At 36.1% G+C, this 20891-nt stretch overlaps 1 long non-coding RNA gene across 1 annotated transcript in view; it reads right to left on the bottom strand.

The window, feature by feature from the left end:
- Positions 1–503: 503 nt before the first annotated feature.
- Positions 504–20891, bottom strand: part of LOC147834393 (uncharacterized) — a 529770-nt gene continuing 509382 nt past the window's right edge. The window contains exons 5-8 of the long non-coding RNA XR_015503838.1: positions 19547–19592; positions 18002–18112; positions 9749–9896; positions 504–1622 (exon numbers count right to left, since the gene is read on the bottom strand). This is a non-coding gene — a long non-coding RNA (uncharacterized LOC147834393). The remainder of the gene's footprint in view (positions 1623–9748; positions 9897–18001; positions 18113–19546; positions 19593–20891) is intronic.

Here is a 20891-nt window from a genome sequence, read left to right as displayed (position 1 = left end):
GAAAATCATTTATGAATTTAACCCAGTTGTTTGGATCTTCCATGTTTGAGACAAATTTGAGTTAAACAACCTAATGTTTTTTAAAGTGTATTATTTTAAGACCCAAATTTGGTTAACTGAGGGTTTACACATTAATATAGGAGTTTTAGCAACGCAGTGGTGCAGTAGGTAGTGTTGTCGCCTCACAGCAAGAAGGTCGCTGGTTCGAGCCCCGGCTGGGTCAGTTGGCATTTCTGTGTGGAGTTTGCGTGTTCTCCCCAAGTTCGCGTGGGTTTGCTCTGGGTGCTCCGCTTTCCCCCACAAGTCCAAAGACATGTGGTACAGGTGAACTGTGTAAGCTAAATTGTATGTATTGTATGAGTGTGAACGATAATGGGTGTTTCCCAGTGATGGGTTGCAGCTGCAAGGAAATCTGCTGTGTAAAACATTTGCTGGATAAGTTGGCGGTTCATTCCGCTGTGGCGACCCCTGATTAATAAAGTGACTAAGCTGAACAGAAAATAAATATATGTGTTTTTAATAGGGGTTTGAAGATTATATACCATCATGATATCTTTTGCTTCCCATAATAAAAAAAATATAATTATTTTGGAGATACAGAGAGACTGTATAAACATTTCTCTACTAAATAAATAGTCTTCTATACTATCATGAAGACATTATTGATTTGCATATGTTTGGCTTTATAAATATCTGTGCCAAATTATATATTCTCTTTGAAAGAAATTCCATATTATCTTATTATAAGAAACACGTATTATAAAGACATACAACATACAGAAATAGAGATCAGAAAATCAGATTTTTACACAGTAAACAGGAATAATTATTGTTAATTTTATACACTCTAAACAAATCTTGGGTTAAATATAGACAAATTTAATTGCTGGTCTAAAGTGCAATTGAAAATCATTTATGAATTTAACCCAGTTGTTAGGTTCTTCCTTATTTGAAAAGAATTTGGGTTAAACTACCCGACATTTTTTAGAGTGCTGTATTTAGCCCATTTTATAAGTTTGGGGTGAATAATCAAAAATGGCGTTGGCGCAATAGCCTAGTGGTTAGCACATCACGGCGTCCCGAGTTCGAATCCCAGCTCGAGGACATTTCCCTACCCTAACCCCCTCTCTCTCTCCAACTTTGCTTCAATTCTCAATTCTGTTCTATCTAATAAAGGCAAAAGGCCAAAAATAAGTCTTTAAAAAAAGGTATTAAAAATGGAACTAAAAAATAAAAAAAATTGCACAAAGGTGAAAAATAGTTTAAAAATAAGTTTTTACTTAAACTCACTGCACTCCCGTACAACTTCTCCACCGACCCCCACAGGCGTCATCCCCTGTGTGCTGTTGCAGATTTGCAGAAATGTGTTGTGCGTCTCCCAGCGCACAGGGGTCATGTGGAAGGGACTTGTCCTTGTGTGACACGGTGAGATGCTGGCAGATGCCTCTCTCGGCCGTTCCTCTGCTTTTCTGTGCCGCTGATTTACACGCGTCCCGCCGCAGGCCTGACACCTTTATGATCAGCCGCCCTATCGCTGCAGGTCCGGGCCTTGGGAGAGGTGCAGCTGAACTTTTCCTCCTATCACCTTGTAAAGAACGTCTGTCCGGCCTATTGTTTGACATCTAGGGGCGACAACAAAACTTTTTTATTCCCAGAGCCATTTTTTCTCCAAATTTGTGAGCATATACGGAATTTATAGCGAGCAAATGAAAGAGGCCTGTTTTTATTCACTCCCCTGAACTGAGCACAGTGTAAATCAGTGTAATTGCAGGGTGTTTTCCCCTCACACACTGAACTGCTTGTTATTTAGCATAAGGGAAGAGGACAAAGAAGCATTTTCAGCTGAGGAGCCACTCTTTTTTCTTTTTTTTTTTACACTTTCTGCACAAAATTTAAGTGACGCATGTGTGAAAATCAAGCCAATAGAGAGGTTTGGGTGTTACATAACTCTTTCTTATTTTGCACTGGAATAATTTTGGCGATCGTAGCAGATTAAGTAAAGATCATGTTGCATGAAGACATTTGGTACATTTCAGTTTATGATTAGTAATATGCTTGGTTAAGAACTTAATTAGTGCATCTTTAAAGCTGATTTTCTACATATTTGTATTTTTTTATCCTCAGATTATGCACACACTGGCCACTTTATTAGGTACACCTTACTAATACCAGGTTGGACCCCCTTTTGCCATATTTTTCACTTATCTTTCTTTTTGAGATTTTTTTTTATGAATGATAGCCCTTCTTGCTATATCTTTTCCACTACAGAATATAGAAGAATATTGTAAACATCTTACAAAGATGGCCATGGTCAGCAACAGTACTCAGGTAGGCTGCGGCGTTGAAATGGTGCTAAATTGATACTTATCGGCCCAATGTGTGCCAAGAAAATATCCTCCACATCATTACACCACCACCACCAGCCTTAACTATTCATTCAAGGCAGGATGGATCCATGTTTTCATGTTGTTGACGCCAAATACGTGTGTTTGAGTCACTGTTGCCTTTCTATCAGCTGGAACCAGTCTGGGTCCTCTGACCTCTGGTATCAACAAGGCATTTGCGCCCACAGAACTGCCGCTCACTGGATATTTTCTCTTTTTTGGACCTTTCTCTGAAAACCCTAGAGAGGATTGTGCGTGAAAATCCTAGTAGATGAGCAGTTTCTGAAATTCAAACCAGCTCTTCTGGCACCAACAACCATTCTTCGTTCAAAGTCACTTAAATCCCTTTTCTTCCCCTTTCTGATACTCGGTTTGAACTGCAGCAGATTGTCTTGATCATGTCTACATGCGTAAATGCATTAACTTGCTGCCATGCGATTGGCTGATTAGACATTTGCGTTAACCAGCAGTTGGACAGGTGTACCTAATAAAGTGCCTGGTGATTGTGTAGAAATAATGTCCTATGTTATTATGGGATTTGTGGAATTCATTGATTCAAATAATCCATTCAGAGTGAGTCTGCAGTTAAAATCTAACTGACGCACATGATTCATTCAGATAGAGTCTCTAGTTAAAAGCTCCCAGATTCACATGATTCATCCTGAGAGAGTATCTATTTAACTCACTGATTCAAATGATTCACTCAGTCTGCAGTTAAAATCTAACTGACTCACATGATTCATTCAGAGAGAGTCTTTACTTAGAATCTCAATTCACACGATTCAGCCAGAGCCTCTAGTTAAAATCTCAATGATTCACATGATTCGTCCAGAGAGAGTATCTATTTAACTCAATGATTCAAATGATCAACTCAGTCTGCAGTTAAAATCTAAACGACTCACATGATTCATTCAGAAAGAGTTTCTACTTAAAATCTCAATTCACACGATTCAGCCAGAGCCTCTAGTTTAAATCCCACTGATTCACACGATTCATCCAGAGAAAGTCTTAATTTAACTCACTGATTCAAATAATTCATCCAGAGAGAGTCTATAGTTAATATTTGGTTAGATTTAGGTTGTGATATCAGGTGACCAAGATTCAATGTCTAGTCAGTGTCTAAGGACAACGTTATTTTGATGTCCAATAACGACTAAATATTTGCTTGACTTTAGGTTTTCTTGGAACGTGACTTAATCCCACGTAGAGCCAACATCTTAATCCAATTTTATATTGACGTCAAATACTGACATTAATTTGTCAGGTATGGCAAACAAAATCCAACGTCTGACAGACATTATAGCGGTAATGTTCACACAATGTCAAGCTGTAACATTATTAGACGTTAATATTTGGTTGATTTTAGGTTTGATGTTGGACATTGACGTTGGCCTGACGTCGGGTTCTGACGTTAATCTGATTTTCCTTTCCAATAACAATGCAACGTCCCACAACATTGGGGTACAACGTTAATCTGACGTCATGTTGACGTTCTGTGCCTGCTGGGATTGTTCATTCTTAGTTCATTTTAGTAAATGCAACAACTAACATTAACTTCTGAAACATTGTGTTATTGTTAAAACATATCAGTCACCAACTTTTCGATGGTTATTCTAGAGATCAGTTTAAAACTGTAACCTTAATTAACACCATTTTAATAGTGTACACCATTGCTTTCTATAGCTCTGCTTTATATCTGAAATGGAGTTTTATAATTAATCAATTCATCAAAACAAGCTCGGTAGTTTTCTTGTTTATTACAGTAAAACTGCTTTCACCCAATTGTAGGTATTGTATTTATTACTCTATAAATAAATGTGACTTTAACGAATCGTCCATGTCTTAGGGTTAGGGCTTGGTTCAACAGCACACCACTTCATCTAAACTTCCTCCACAATGGAAGTGTTAAAGCTGACTGATATGGCTCTCTGGCACTGAAGTGAAAATGACTTTTTGATTACCATGAGGGTCAATGAGAACGTTTCTAAAAGCATTTACACGTCTGCTGCCCTCTTGCCCTCCTGCCGAATCATATCAGACTATTCCAGCTCTCAATCGGATTAACTATTAGCAGCCCGTTGCTATTATTTATAATCAAGAGGGGGCTTTTCACGGGTCTCCAGGGTCAGGAAAAGTTCAGTCATTTACAAAAAAAAAGGCATGACCTCGTAGAGACATTAATTTATCCATTTCTCGTGAGTTGGAAGTTTTGCAGATTTTTTTTTTAGCTCTATTAATGGCGAAAATGAGTTTTTAAAAATGTGTGAAGTCCATTTGTACAAATGTATTGATTTTACTTAAAGTAAAATGTAAACATCATACATAAAAAAAAACATTTACACATTTATTTTAGGTCATTTATAAAGAGTTTTGCAGCTTTGTTCTGTTTTACTGTTAAAAACTATAAGTATATAAGTGCTATTGTGTTATTGATTGAGCCAGTGTTACCACCTTAGCAATTTTGTTGCTAGATTTAGCAACTTTTCATACTAACCTAGCAACTTTTTTATTCAAAAAGCACCTAGCAACAAATTTAGCAATTTTTAACATTCATTTAGCTGCTTTTAGCATTTTTTTTAAAAATGACTCAAAATAACAGTGGCTGCAGGCTTCACTCAGTAGAGTAAATTGCTAGCTCAGATTGTTTTTTTATAACTGTTAATTTACTGATATTTGTTAACATGTTGGTAATTTGGGTAGCAATAAATTCCCATAGTGCTATAATTGTAATCACTTTCACAAATGTGTTAATGTCACAAGTTAAAAAGAGTAAACACACAAGCTGTGATTGGTTAAAAGAATGTAAATGTTCATGATCAGTGTTATATTTAAAAATAAAAAATTATCATCAAAAAGTGTAATACTTTTACAAAGTCAATGATATTATTTATACAAATCTAAATGGACATATATCAAATAATGATTTTACGGAGATGACCAGTCAATCTAAATCTAGAATTAATTTTCAATGAAATCGTGACCTCAGATAATCAATTGGGATTGAATTGTGTGGCACTAAATGTTTACCTTTCACATTGATTTTAATGGTTTCAATTGAGACGTTTAATGGGTTTCAATGGAGACTTGTAATGGGTTTCTATAGAGACTTTTAATGGGTTTTTAATGGGTTTCAATCGTGACCCTATAGTTCCCAATGTAAAATAGGTATATGTGAAAGGAACTGAATGTGAAATAAGAATTAATAATGATAAAATGACACAGTTTTAAGAAATAAAAATGCTGTTTCCATAAACACAGCCAAAAATATCAGAAAAAAGCATGAAATATAGTTGTTTGAGAATGTCAAAAGTTCTAAAGTTTCAAAAGTGCTTAATAAATTGTGTATTTGTTTTCCAAAAGAAATAACCTGGGACGCCCAAAATGACTGATCAGTCAGCCCTGAAATGGTCTTGTTGTGACACTATTAGGAATAAAATCAGGTTAACTTCAGGAGTCTGAAACCATTTGCCAAAGTAACATTTCCAGAGAAAGATATTTCAGCTTGTAAACACATTCAAACTACTATAGACCACCAATCACAATTAGTTTTGGGTAGTCCAAAACTAGCCCAATGACTCAGGACCCGTTTACACTAATACATTTTAGTTTTAAAACATTGTTTCACCCAGCATTTCTGAACACCTCTCCATCTACACTACATCGCTGAAAACGCACATCACGTGACCACACTCTCTGGCATGCACTGCAGCGATGAGAGCTGTGCACGGCGGACTGCTCATCAAGGATCTACCGCTGGATTTAATTTCACTATATTTGTTAAACGTGATATTTAATTCATCATATATCTAACAACATATTCCATGACTTTGGTCTTTTGAATCTAATACTTGTTCTCAGGTAACGTGTTTTGGCTGATGGCAAAGATAAGTTAATACATCCAATCATTTAATCACGTAGACCGATTCTACATTTGACTGATTATTTGCATTTTTTTTCTATAATGTATAAACTTATTGTACTTTATACTTTTATAATGGCCGTTATTGATTATTAAAACTCATATTCAGTGAAAGAGAGGGTATGTTTCGTATATTCAATGAAAATTAAATGAGGCAGTAATGTTATATTCTCTGTTTTGTTATACAGTGAAGATGACGCTCATTTAAATATGCAGCTACATGACACATCAACATTTCTGCTGTCTGTTAAATTGCGAATATCAAAATGAAAATAAGCAGTTCCTTATATCATGTTTTTTATTTTATTGTTACAGTAAGATAGTGAAACAACGTAGCCAGGGTGATGTGAATGAGGTTATAAAGTACCCTTGAAGGTTTACCCAACATGTCCTCGGGAGTTTGTTTTTCGTATCAAACTTGCGAAGTTTGAACTTACAAGAAGATAATGCAGAACTGAACTGTACGTAAGCTACTTAATATTGAAAAAAAAGCCCCAATCAGGTAGGCGAATGTCTGCAGCCCCGCCTCCATTTTCAGATGTCTCCGTTTTCCCCCATTCACACTAACACGGAGCAGCAGCTTTTTAAAACAAAAACGGCTCCTTCAGCATTTTTAAAAAACTCTTGTTTCAGTGCTCGAAAACTCTAGCGTTGTGTGAACGGACGGTGTAACCGTAGCAAAACTTATGCATTTTAAAACTAAAACATATTAGTGTAAATGTGACCTAAGTCCACATGGAATCTGTGCAAAGATTTCTGCAGATGTTTTGCCAATAATTGAGTCTATTTATTTACTTGTGTGAATCTGTGTAAATTTATATTTATTCAGTTTTAAATTCCGCTGTGGTGACCCCTGATGAATAAGGGACTAAGCTGAAGGAAAATGAAGGAATGAATCAGTTTTTAAACTACTTTTAGCAATATTATTGGCTAATATAAGAAAGTTCGGTCCTACTTTACATTAAGTGTCCCTAACTACTATGTACTTACATCAAAAAAATAAATACAATGTACTTACTGTGTTTATAATGTATTTAAGAACACTTGTGGTGCATTTGAGTTGGAATAGAGGTTGGGTTATGGACAGGTTTGGTGGCATGGGTAGGATGAAGGGTAGGTTAAGGTGTAAGGGATGGTCAACAGTGTATTTACAAATGCAATTACAAAAGTTAATTACAGATGTAATTACATACATGTATTTAATCAAGCATAAGTACACAGTAAATACATGTATTTACACAATAAGTACATAGTAACAAACTATTAACTTCTATGTAAGTACATATTAGTTAAGGCCACTTAATATAAAGTGGGACTGAAAGTTCATATAATTTATTTACTATACAGTTTCTAAAGTAGTATTTTCTGTCTTTTGGTAGATATATTATATGAGAGACTTGCTTTGTTTACCAAGGATTTGCTTTGTAAACATTAAATAAGCTAAAAAACATATTTTTTTAATCTCATATTAAGTTTTTAGTTATGATACTCCCAAAATCATTTCACATAAATCCGCAGATTCTGTCTGGCCTTACTAATGACCAATCAAAACTAGTCCAATAATGTCAATGGTAGGTTCAGGGTTGGAGTTTCATACGGTAGAAACATACAAATTACCTCAAATAAAATGTAATGAATGCTCACAAATTAAATAGCATGGTTAAGCCAACATACACACATTTACACCACAGTAAACAAAAGGGAAAGAGTGAAAACCTCTTCTCTTTGATGAGACTCAGCTTTTGTCAACTGACGATGGTGTAATGATGAACGATTTCTGTGTTTCAGCTTGTATACATCCACACCCCGACACAGTTCAAGAAGCAGCTTTTACTTTGGTCAAGCGGATGCGGCTCAGATTTCTGACTCCACCAGCAGTGTAAACAGTAAGCATGCATCATTTAGTCCTGTTTATTTAGTGTTTTAGCATCCAACAAGTGAAAACTAAGTCGCGGAGTATTCTGGAACGCAGACATCATTCCAGTCTAGAAAGCTAAATATCTAGCTGTCTATTGAAAACGAAGGTGATTTATTGCTTTTACCTGTGGCTTTTTCAGGTTAAATCGCATGACTGTAACCATTAGTGATTTTGTTTTGGCTTCATATCCAGTTGCGGAAGCTAGTTTGAAATTGCAAGCTATACTCTTTCTGTAACGGTGATGTGATGCTGACAACGGACGTGAAGATTCAAATGCAGGGTATTATTAAATGGATGGTCAGGTAAGCAATGATCAACACAGGAGCAAACAGATGTATAAGGGCAATCCAGAGTTGTTGTCAAAATAACAGGCAGATGGTCACAAGGCAGGCAGCAGACAAGGCGAACAAACAAGGCGAAGCGAGGGTCAAAAACACAGCAAATCAAAACAAAGGTAACTCATTGCAATGTCACTAAACAGATAACAAGACTCAGCAACAACTGTGTGTGTTTGTGCTATTCTTATCCGCTTGTCAAGTGGTGACGTATGTAAAATTGTTTCTGGGTCCAAGCCGCCACTCATTTGAGTTGAGAAATTATTCGTTTATGATCACTTTTAATTCAAATCACATATTAAAGTTAATTTTACATGAAGCCATAGTGTACACACCAATCTCTGGGCTTGCTGCATCACAAATGCCAAAATTTTAACAATTTATAAAAAAAATGAATCACATTCTGGCCATCGGATATTAGGCATGGACATATATATGGCGATTGTGATTTTCGAAAGTATTAAATTGCTTTGTAAATGTTTATAATTACCATTTCATGAGTCTCCCCATACAGTTGAATAGAGCGATTGGACCCAGAAGCCGCTTTGCGTGACGTCACACTTAACAAGCGGATAGTCCAATGTATCAGTCTGTGAGCAGCTTCATCTGTGTGAGTGTTTGCAATCACTGGTGACTTGGAGCAGGTGAGTGTTTGTGTGTTGCATGGCTGAATATGTAGTCCATAACATGGCGAATTTGAAGTTCATGTGAATGTGAGTGTTTACCAGCGATCTCTGGTTGTTGCATCGCTGGTGATCGTGAAACTTAATTTGAAAGTTGTGCAATGGGGGGACTTATTCTGATAATGTACCGCTATATACAATTCTGAAGAGCGCCAAATACATCCCAGGAGCTACGTTTTTTTTGCAGTTTTTGGTTTTGGGAATCCACTAGAGGCCACTTTGTACGCTTTTTCAGATCTCAAATTTCTCTCGCGAGTGCCATTTGCACCTGCTCTTCTCACGTAAATCCACCATAGGCTGCTGTCAACTGACTGGCTGACCAATCGACTTACCCACCTTCCTCCTTCCCTAAACCCAAACCCACCCACCCACTTCCCTAAACCAAACCGACAATCCAGAAGCAATCCAGAAAAACAAAAGCCCTCAACTGACTTTTACCATGTTTTACCACATTCTCACACTGTTATTTACTTGTTTTTTTTATTGTTTGGCTTCTGTTTTTGTCTTACCAGCTGTCTGGAACCGTTCATCCCCGGACTCAAAACCTTTCATCATGGTCAACTTCTCTTTGCATCTATAGTCCTCTGATGTACATGGCAAGCTACTGTGCAAACTGGTAACATCGGGAAAACCATCCAAATAGAGGTAAGCGGTCTGCTGTTAAGCACAAAAAGGAACAATGTCGTCATTTGTAGTGTTCACTTTAAAGATGAAATGCAGCCATACATACTTCTGGCTACATAATTCACACTCTCCAGAAATGTATATGACATGCTCCTGTGAGCTTGCTAAAATGAAATGTATATAAAGAAACAGGTTTTCATATTTGGGATATAAATTTGAGAATTGATGGCTAACTGGTAATATATTGATTAATTGTTAAATCAGTGTACACATTTTCTTGGATCATTATCGACAATTGACAACTATCAAACCCAATCCAATGTAAAATGATGTTCATTTTTTGACATGACCTTAAGAGACCTCAAGTCATTCAGACAAGATATAAGACAAGCGGTTACAGTGTGATCTGCAGAGGTGGGAACTAGTGATTGACTTTTGCAGACACGTCTGCTATTATGGTCTTCTGACGGCAATATCTGACGCACTTTCAGGACAAGTTCAAACAGTCCTCCGAGTTCATGCCTCGCAGTGGCCTCAAGCTGCTCATTCTGAGGTTTGCGGCATCTTTGCGACCTGCATATAAACCTGAACAAACGTATGTTAGTCCTTTAGGTTCTCTTTACAACCCACTGAAGTTACTCAACCAGCTCTGAAAAAAAAAAAAAAAACTAAAAAGACTTGTCTTCCGCCTTTATACATTTTTTTAAAGGTTTTGTTGCAAAAACAAACATGAAATATAATACCCAATGAAGGGTATGATTTACTGTCATCATGACAAAGATGAAATAAATCAGAGATTAGAAATGAGTTATCAAAACTATTATGTTTAGAAATGTGTTGAAAAAAATCTGCTCTCTGTTAAACAGAAATTGTGGAAAAAATAAACGGGCTAATAAATCAGGGGGGCTAATAATTCTGATTTCAACTGTTTATATTTAAAGTAGAAGTGACACAATGGCTAAGTGGTTAGCATTGTCACAACACAGCAAGAAAGTCGCTTGTTTGAGTCCTTCTAGAGCAATTGGCATTTCTGTGTGGAGTTTGTATGTTCCCCCAGTGTTCGCGTGGGTTTTCTCCAGGTACTCCGGTTTCCAAAGACATTCTGTACAAGTGAATTGAATAAACTAAATTACACCTTAACCAACACTTAAACCTTCCCACACCACTAAACCTGTCGCAAACCCTATTCTGCAATACAATATGAACACATTAAACACATTGTGTTTATATTTTGAAGAACACCGTAGTTAAAGACACTTACTATAAAGTGATACCTATTTATCTAAAGAACATTTATAACAAACGTTCATTTATTTCTAAAAGTGAAGCTCAATTATACATTACAAAAACAATACTTATTGCAAAATTAGTCTCAATAAAAATGTGTTCAAATATCATGAAAACCATGTTGACAATTCCGGCAGTTAGCTCTCTGCATGGTCACCCACTGAAGCTAAGCAGAGCTGCGCCCGGTCAGTACCTGGATGGGAGACCACATAGGAAAACTAGGTTGCTGCCAGAAGTGGTGTTAGTGAGATCCGCAGAGGTTGCTCAACCTGCGGTCTGTATGGGTCCTAACGCCCCAGTATAGTGACTCTATACTGGTCAGTGATGAGACGTTAAACCGAAGTCCTGAAAGTCCCAGGATGTCCTTCAAAAGGAGTAGGGGTTAAAGAAAAATGCATGTCCTTGCATCCTGACCTAATTTGCCCACTGTCCTCCTAACCATCCCCAATCAGCTGGTGTGTGTTCTGGTGCAATATGGCTGCCGTTGTGTCTTCCAGGTGGATGCTGCACACTGGTGGTGGATGAGGAGATTCCCCCCGATGTGTAAAGCCCTTTGAGTGTCCAGAAAAACACTATATAAATGTAAGGAATCATTATTATCATTAAAGTACAGTGATTTTATAATTGATGGGTTTGAGTAAAGTTTTGTGCTAACAATAAAATCTTTTTAAGGCTGACTGAGATTTTACTAGTCTCAATTTAACTGACTGAGAAGTTTAGCTCATTGCGCTTGGCTTTCAGTGCCAGATAACATGAGCAAGTCTACTGCTTCAATTTTATTCTACATGGCTAAACGTTTGACATGGACTCCAGCACAAAGCCACATACCAGCGACAGTTCAAAAGTTCAGTCTAGCCATGAACTTTATCAGGACTCAAGTTGTTCTGCAGTCGCAGTATTTTCACCCATGCTCTGTTCTGCGGACACAGCAATACAGTTGTTGTGAAAGTAATTACATGGGTTGCTTTTCTGGCATATAAACGACTATTTGATTACGTCTCTGAAAAACAAAATCATTTTAGTACATTGGATGAGAATGTTCTTAAATGGATCTCCAAAGCAACGGTAGGAAATGAAAACACCAATAAATGTGTCATAGTGTTTTATCTTCTAGAGTTTTATCACTCCGCACACTTCAGAAGTGGAACAGGTAGGGTTGCTCCGAGGTCACAGGAGTCATAAGAGGGATGAACTTCATTTAGATAAGATGTGGAACCCTCTCCCTTGTCATATAGTTGTGAAGGGATAAATGCAGATATCATATTAGACATAATGAAGACCTTATCGGATCAAAGGCCTCTAGAGAGGAAAAATGGTTCAGCTTCAATAACAATGTTTCGCTTCAATCATATTTAACTCCATTTCTATATTAAAGGGATAGTTCACACAAAAATGAACATTTACTCTCCTTTAAATGTTTCCAAACCTTTATGAGTTTCTTTTTTCTGTTGAACATTAAAGAAGATAGTTTGAAGAAAGCTGAAAACCTGTAACTATTGACTTCCATAGTAGGAAAAGCAAATGCGATGGCTGCCAATAGCCCCTTTCACACATACAGACCTTTCCGGAAAATTATCGGCAATTTTCCGGAAAGGTTGTGTGTGTGAACAGGTCCTTTTTGAAAATACCGGTAAATTCGTTCTGGCTATTTTCCGGAAAGAGAAGTTGTAACATTACCGGCAATTTGCCGGAATGCTGCGCTGTGTGAATGCAGAAGGAAGATTCCCGTAATAAGCACATGCACGTCTAGAACGTGCTGACGTGAGACGTCTGCTTTAGCCAATCACAACAGTCAGACGCATTTACGTCCGCGCGGTTTGTGAGAATAAAAGCCTTTGAATATGTTTCCAGACACATTTAGCTGCTAGAAGTTAGTCAGATCACGTTTATATGTTCTTCTTAATGCCAACTGTGTAAATAATCATCGATGAGATGCTTATGATAAGCCGTTGTTTGTTTACCTTCAAGCTTTGCGTGCGCCTGTGAAACAGCCTATGAGCGCCTGCACACACACATATTATGAACATCTCGACATGCGAAAGTGATCCTGCGAAAGTTGTTCACAATATTGATCATCCACAGAGTTTGTAATTTAGTCAAATGTTTACAAATACAAGCGCAGCCGTTTAAAGCTCATTTGTAGTGAATGATGTCAGAATTTACCGGTATTTTGGAATGGATGTGTGAATGCTCTTTTCCGGAAAATTTCCGTAACGTCCTCGCCTGCGTGAACAGCGCTTTTTTCAATATACCGGTAAAGTCGTTCCGGAAATTTTCCAGAAATTTACCGGTATCACTGTGTGAAAGGGGCTAATGATTACAGGTTTCCAGCTTTCTTCAAACTATCTTTTTAGTGTTGTGTAGACAACCACAACAGGTACAAATAAAAGTAAAGACAGCACAGGAAGTTTGAACTAAAGGAATTAAAGACATTTAAGACATTTAAACACAATAGGGTGAGTAACTAAACCAGGCCCAGATGAACATAATCAATGAACAATAAGTAACCTTAATAACAAACTACAAACAAAGAAAAAACAAGAACTATCCACAAACTCGGATAAAAAAAAAAAAAAAAAACACTCTTATTCCCAAGTAATAATCAAGAAACTTAGCTGCCATACCATGGCTGCAGCAAGCACAATGATATTACACAATATGAGCAGCATACAGTACGTGGTCGTGTTGGAAGCTACCTAGCTCTGTGGTCTATTTTCAGACACTGCATAATATCATTGCAACTGCAGCAGCCATAGTACAGACACATATTCCTTGATTATTACGCCAATGAATATGTCTGCTTGTGTGATATAAACATCTTTTCTAGAGTTCACACTTAGCTCAAGATTTATTCATAGCTTGTTTGCCATGCTGTCCCGGGAGAGAGTCTTGAGCTCAAGGGATCCTGGGGCCCAGGGCTACCCAGTTTCGCAGGGCAAGGGGAAATTGAGCTCAGGTCGATCTCAAACTCCCCTGTTGCTGAGGCCAAGGTGAACTTCCTGAGAGTAAGACATTAGAGAAAAGATTTAGGCTTATTTTATTTGATGGTGGGAGAAAACCGGGAAAACCCGCGCGGACACTGGGAGAACATGCAAACTCCGCACAGAAATACCAGATGGCCCTGTGACGACCCAACGCCATTGGTATTCTTGCTGTGAGGCAACAGTGCTAGTCACTTGGCCACCTTGCCGCCCATTCTGGATAAAGGTGGAAGAAGAGGAGAAGGAGGGTTTCTTCCAGATGAAGATGAAATGGGAATATGTATTGTGACTTGGGATCCTCTGATTGGAGAATCGTGATTAACTAATGTGGGCCAGCTGGGTCAATCATGAGCACGTGCTCCTCCCAACATTAATTTAAATTAAACTTCACTTTGTGATTAACACATGTCCTAACTACACAATGCAATGCTAAAATGCCTCTAAACACAACAAAAGCAAACTTTTCCATTTTAAAAGAGGTTTTTGTTCTAACTATCCACGACAGTGATGCACAAAGTTTCTATTTTAGCAACAGTTTCTATTTCTGTGATGTCGTGGTTGAAACAACATAAAACGATCACCTCCAATTCTGACTATGTGCTTTATACAGAATTAAATATTACCAGTGGGCAGCACGGTGGCGCAGTGGGTAGTGCTGTTGCCTCACAGCAAGAAGGTCACTGGTTCGAGCCTCAGCTGGGTCAGTTGGCGTTTCTGTGAGGAGTTTGCATGTTCTCCCCGTGTTTGCATGGGTTTCCTCCGGGTGCTCCGGTTTCCCCCACAGTCCAAACACATGCGGTACAGATGTATTGGCTAAGATAAATTGTCCATATAGTGCACGTATGTTTGTGCATGAGAATGTGTGGGTGTTTCCCAGTGATGGTTTGCAGCTGGAAGGGCATTCTCTGTGTAGAACATATGCTGCATGGGTTTGCGGTTCATTCCGATTTTCATTGCAGATCAAGCAAACATATTTTAAACAGGAACGTATAAAGTGACCCAATGCAAATCAACAACATCAGTCACTAAATATACTTTTGATAACACTATAATGAGGTTTATTATTCATATATTTCAATGTTTCTGTCATGACATCTGACATCTTGTATAGAAAGCAATGTTGATTTTGGGTGGAATCTTGTCACATTGTCCGTTGTAAGGACACAATGTAAGTCCTTTTCTCTGATTACTGGAAAAGTTGCATCATTGTAGCACATAAAAAAAGAAGGCTGAAGCAGGGTTCCCACGCTAGCCCAAATGTCTAATTTCCGGATTTTTCACCTGACTTTCACTGAATAAAATGCTGAATTAACATTACCTATAATTAAAAAGACAGCTGTAGTTTTGAGCAGCGATTCCAGTATTTGTGATTCTGTGATTACTGAATTTAATGCAAAATCAAGCACACAACAACTGCGCCACCGTGCTGCACATTGTTTAATATAAAATAACCTTATATTCGAATAACGTGGTCATCCTGTGAGTTGTCATTGGGGCAGCACCTTTTCAAAAGGTACATTTTTGTATCTGAAGGGTCCATAAAGGTACCTCAAAGGTACTTTTTAGGTACATTTGGGCACTAGTATGCACTTTGAGGAACCACTGTGGGTACAAATATGCATCATGTATGAGTGTAGACACTGCACAATGTTATGTTTCTCCTTAAACCGCGGTCACACTGAACTTTTTGCCCCATTGACTTTCATTCATATGCATGCCAATTAGGCATAAGCCGGTTTAAGATTCTGAGGGTATTTTAAGCTTGGATAAAAATATCACGCTTTCTCTGAATTGTGATTACTGGTATAAAATATTTTCTTTTTAAATGTCTGGGTAAAAAGCAAAAATATATATTATTTTGAGAAACATTTAAAATATTTTGGAGCAGTAAACATGTCAGGCCAAATTAATCATTGACTTCTGCTGTCTTCGTTTGTTTCAAAAACAGATATTTTTTACAATTGAAAACGGCATCTTTGGAGATCTTTTCTGCTAGAGATACTGTTGTCCTAAAAAAAACTAGCAAAAAAATGTAAATAAAAAAGCGTACACATACCTTAGAAACAACAATTTTGACGGCTTTAAAACCTTGACTTTTACAAACCGTGGTATACCTTGAAAACGGTTATCTTCCCATGCCCATGCAGACTGGAAACGCAAGCTTATGCAACAAGTTTCACATGTCGTCACATTTTAAAGTTCAAGTTTGGTGAACTCAGACCCGCAATTTAGTGTCAAGAATGAGTCCGATAGAGTATCAAAACGTGACCCCTCTAAATGTAAATTATGGAGCAACCATATATCAGTGTCATATCGTCTTGTTTTATCCCATCCCTTTGTGCACCACCGTCCACCAGAGTTTTGCATGCTCAAACTCTAGTGTGACCACAGATTTAGGGATGTGACAGACTTTAGAAAGGTCATGTGACATTTTTGTAATGCGCATTCAGCCAAAGAAATTTTAACATGATTTTTGTAACATTATTGTAACATTAAAAAAGTAATAAAGACGTGTAAATTTGTGCATATTTTCACAACAAAGCAACTCAATAATGCCACAAATTATTACCACAATTTTTAAGTCATAATACAATGTTTCCTGCAAAATCCAAAAGGGACACAAAAATAAAACAGCATGGTAACTCTTTATAATAACTACACACTTTGAATCATATATTAAGCATTAGCAAATAGCTGATTCATTATCTGTTAACTCTACATGAATAAATGTTAGTAAGCAATTGTAATGCTGTATTCTTGACTCAAAAGCTCATTTATAATGTGCTTAATAATTGTATTTTCATACTTTGTGAATGATTATTTTTCATTCATTCATTTTCTTTTTGGCTTAGTCCCTTTAAAAATGATTATTTTTCATTACTAAATCAAACATTGCATTATTTACAAACCAGTTATTTAGGAATTGTTCAGAATGCATAAGTAAATGATTATTAAACAGTTCCAATTACCATTTATATACTAATAGTTCATTTGTATGTTAAAATGCTTTATCAACTCAACTTCATCCAGTTTTGTGTCCTAATCTAAAGTGAGGACTGTTTATTCTTCATAAACTCCTTAAATGAATGCTTAACAAATAATGAATTCACTGTTTGCTAATGTTTAATAGATGACTCAAACTGTGTAGTTATTATAACGTGTTGATATTTTAACAGGGAAAGTCTGATTAATGGACAAGTGGGAAAGGAATAAAATAGCAATGACAATTAGCAGGCAGTGGCTCAGTGGTTAGCACTGTCGCCTCACAGCTAGAAGGTTGCTGGTTCAAGCCCTGGCTTGGGATTTTTGTATGGAGTTTCTGCATGTTCCATGTTCACATGGGTTTCCTCCGGGTGCTCTGGTTGCCCTCACAGCCTAAAGACTCTATAAAGCTTTATAGGTGTATTAAATAAACTGAATTGGGTGTTTCCCACTACTAAGCTGCGGTTGGAAGGGCATCCGCTAAAGGGACTGAGACTAGAAGACTAAAAGGACTAAGCCGAAGTAAAATGAATGAATGAATGAATGAAAAGCCTAATCAATAGGCAAACCATAAAAAATAATATAGAAAAATATATGAGGAGTTTTCAACAGGGATTACATTTTTAAATGACAAACAAAATTCCCTAAAATATATACAACTTCAATGTCTGGAATAGACCTTTTAAAATTCCTGAATTTAGATATTCCAGAAATTCCATGACCTGTGGGAACCTCCAGCCTGAACATTCAACATTTATACCTTTTTGTCATCATTAAAAAACAGTGCTGAGAAGTGGAGTGTTGAAAGGTGCCAGGAGCTCCACTCTACACCACTGTCTATGAGATCCCTTTCATTTCTCAAACTATCATTAGTGAAAAGTGAAACACCTGATGCCGCTGGTTTGAACCTCTTCATTTTGTCCTCTCCTCTCCTCCCCCGTCCTCATTCATTTGGCCTGTACATGAACCCTCGCTGACTTTTTAACCTTCACTCCCTACCTGCAAAACACACAAGCAGCTGTTTTTGTCTGTCCTCACAGAGGGATGAACTGAAACGTTACAAAACAACAACAAAACGTACAAAAGTCGTGACAAAGAATTCCACATTTGAATTTAGTGCTGTATGGATACAATTTTTTTTAAATGTTGTGTTGATAATATTATTTATAATAAGGTTCAATTTAGCTAATTAGATTATAGTTAACATAATGCAAAATAAAGAGCATTTATTCATCTCATTTAACCCGAATATCAATATTTGCTAATACATATGTATTTTTTATACTGCAGAATAACATTTAACAACTGACAATGAACTACTGTTTGTAAACAAGTACTAACAAATACAGTATAAAGTTAACTCCTGATTGTTAGTTAATTTTAGTTAATTCATTAGTTAACTAATGGGGCCTAGTTGTAAATTGTTGCCTCTTTTATTCTTACATATAATCAAAGTAAAGGATAAACTTATTTATTATCCTATTCCTTATTATTATCCTAATAATTAGCATAATATTGCATAATAATTAACATTAACTTCATTTAATTTAACCCTTTTGTGCTTTTGGGGATGCTTTCATTCACTCTGGGGTGATTTTGAGTCTTAATTTGGCCATAACTTTTCTATGTTTCAGCTAGCAGAATGATTTTTGGCAACAAATCTTATTTGGACAGAGATTTTGAGAAAATGTTTAGAATTTTTTAAAGAACTCAACGATACACTTTGGGCAAATTTACTTCCCTTTTGTTATGTTTTGGATGAAAACTAAATTAAATTACTGTAAAAATGCATCCAATATATATATATATATATATATATATATATATATATATATATATATATATATATATATATTTATTTATTTATTTATTTTATTTTATTTATTTATTTATTTTATTTTATTTTATTTTTTTATTTTTGTTAATCAACCTCAGTCCCAATCAAAACAACTAAATTGCTTAGAAAATTACAGGATTTTAACTCTTTAATTAGCAAATTTATAAATGATATCACTGATTTGGTGGGGAAAAAAACACAAAAAAGGACTCATTTTAAATATTAAAAGTAATTGTGGACTGGATTTTCTCTTCCTTTTATCACAGTCTTGAACACGTGAAACAACATTGCATTTGATGCATTGCTTTTGATTGATTTTCATCCTTTCTCCCTAATTTACTGTTGGTGGCTGTTTTTGTCTCATTGACTTTCACTATAACCACATTTGTTTGATTGCAAAACCATGACACCATATAACCATGCATTTGTGATCGTTAGAAGAGGTCAAATTTGTAAATTTTTCTGTTGATAATCAGTTGGTACCATTAACCATAGATAGGCCTGTGCAAAAAAAGCTTAGTTTTTGGATTTTATATGGAGAATAACAGCAAATGAAAGTGTGTGTATGTGTGTGAGAGTGACCTTTGCACACTTACCTTGATGTGTCTGAGAAAATCAAAATCTGCATCTCAGCTCTCAGAACTACATGGAATAAACAAAAACAAAGACTTTTTTGCTATTGTTCACATGTTTGAGACTGTGATAAAAGATTTTAAAACATTGAGTTCACAATTACTTTTTATATTGACAATACGCCATTCTGTGTGTGTTTTGTCACCAAATCAATGACATCATTTATGAATTTGTCAATTAAAGAGTTAAAATCCTGTCATTTTTAAAAATATTTAGTAGTTTTGATCAAGACTGAGGTAGATTAACAGATTAATGCAAAAAAAAAGTAAGTATTTGACTTGAAAAAGAGTTTAATTTAGCACGTTTTTATCCTGAACATAACAAAAGGGGAGAAAATTTGAACAGTGCACAATAATTAAATTTAAAATTAATTTCATTCATTCATTCATTCATTTTCTTTTCAGCTTAGTCCCTTAATATCATATCATTTAAATAATATGCAATATGAAAATTAGTTACAAATACAACAAAACTGGAGTACTATTTCAGTTTTACAATGTCTCACTGTGTACATTCTAACGTGCCCTGTATAATTTTAGATTATTATTATTTAAGCAACACAATTTTACCCACATTTTTTACAAAAACGTCAAAGGTATATTTCACCTGAAAATGTCATCATTCTGTTATCATTTACTCCTCCACTTGTCCAAAACCTATTTGACTACTTCTTTAGTGCACAAAAAGATGCCATCGACATCCATAATATTTTTGTTTTCCTACTATGGAAATCATTAGGGCCTGCAACCAGCATTCTTCAAAATATGTTCTTTTGTGCTCAACAAAAAAATTCAAAACTCATAAAGGTTTAAAATCACTTGAGGGTGAGTAAATGATGAGGTAATTTTCATATTTGTGGGTGACCTGTCCCTTTAACCCTTTAACAGTCGTAACCACCTGGTTGACCTTTTATCCATAGGTTATCATTATTATTTTAATTGTTTTTTGCTATTTATCAGAGTTGTGCAAGCTTATTATTCAATATTAGATGTGGTCCAAAAATATTTTTTAAATAGTGCACCTTTAATTGATGCATTAAAGTAGATACTTGCATTCAATCTGTTTTTGTACATTCCGTTCGATGCAGACACCGAAATGGTACATGCAACATTGTACATTTTAATTATCTGACTCTGTTATTAAACAAAGTCAACATTTTTACTCTGTGAACTGTTTTCTGAAGACACATTGAGTACATTGCTCAACGTTCCCTGATGGAGCTGTCTCAAAAATGACTTTGCTAATGCATACAAGATTACAACATCACAGGTACATTTGTTAAGTCATTCAGGAATATGGCAACACACA

This window comes from Danio rerio, chromosome 12 (genome assembly GCF_052040795.2).
Source record: "Danio rerio strain M-AB ecotype USA chromosome 12, GRCz13ab, whole genome shotgun sequence".
Taxonomy (NCBI): Eukaryota; Metazoa; Chordata; class Actinopteri; order Cypriniformes; family Danionidae; genus Danio; species Danio rerio.
This window is presented reverse-complemented; position numbering and strand designations above follow the sequence as displayed.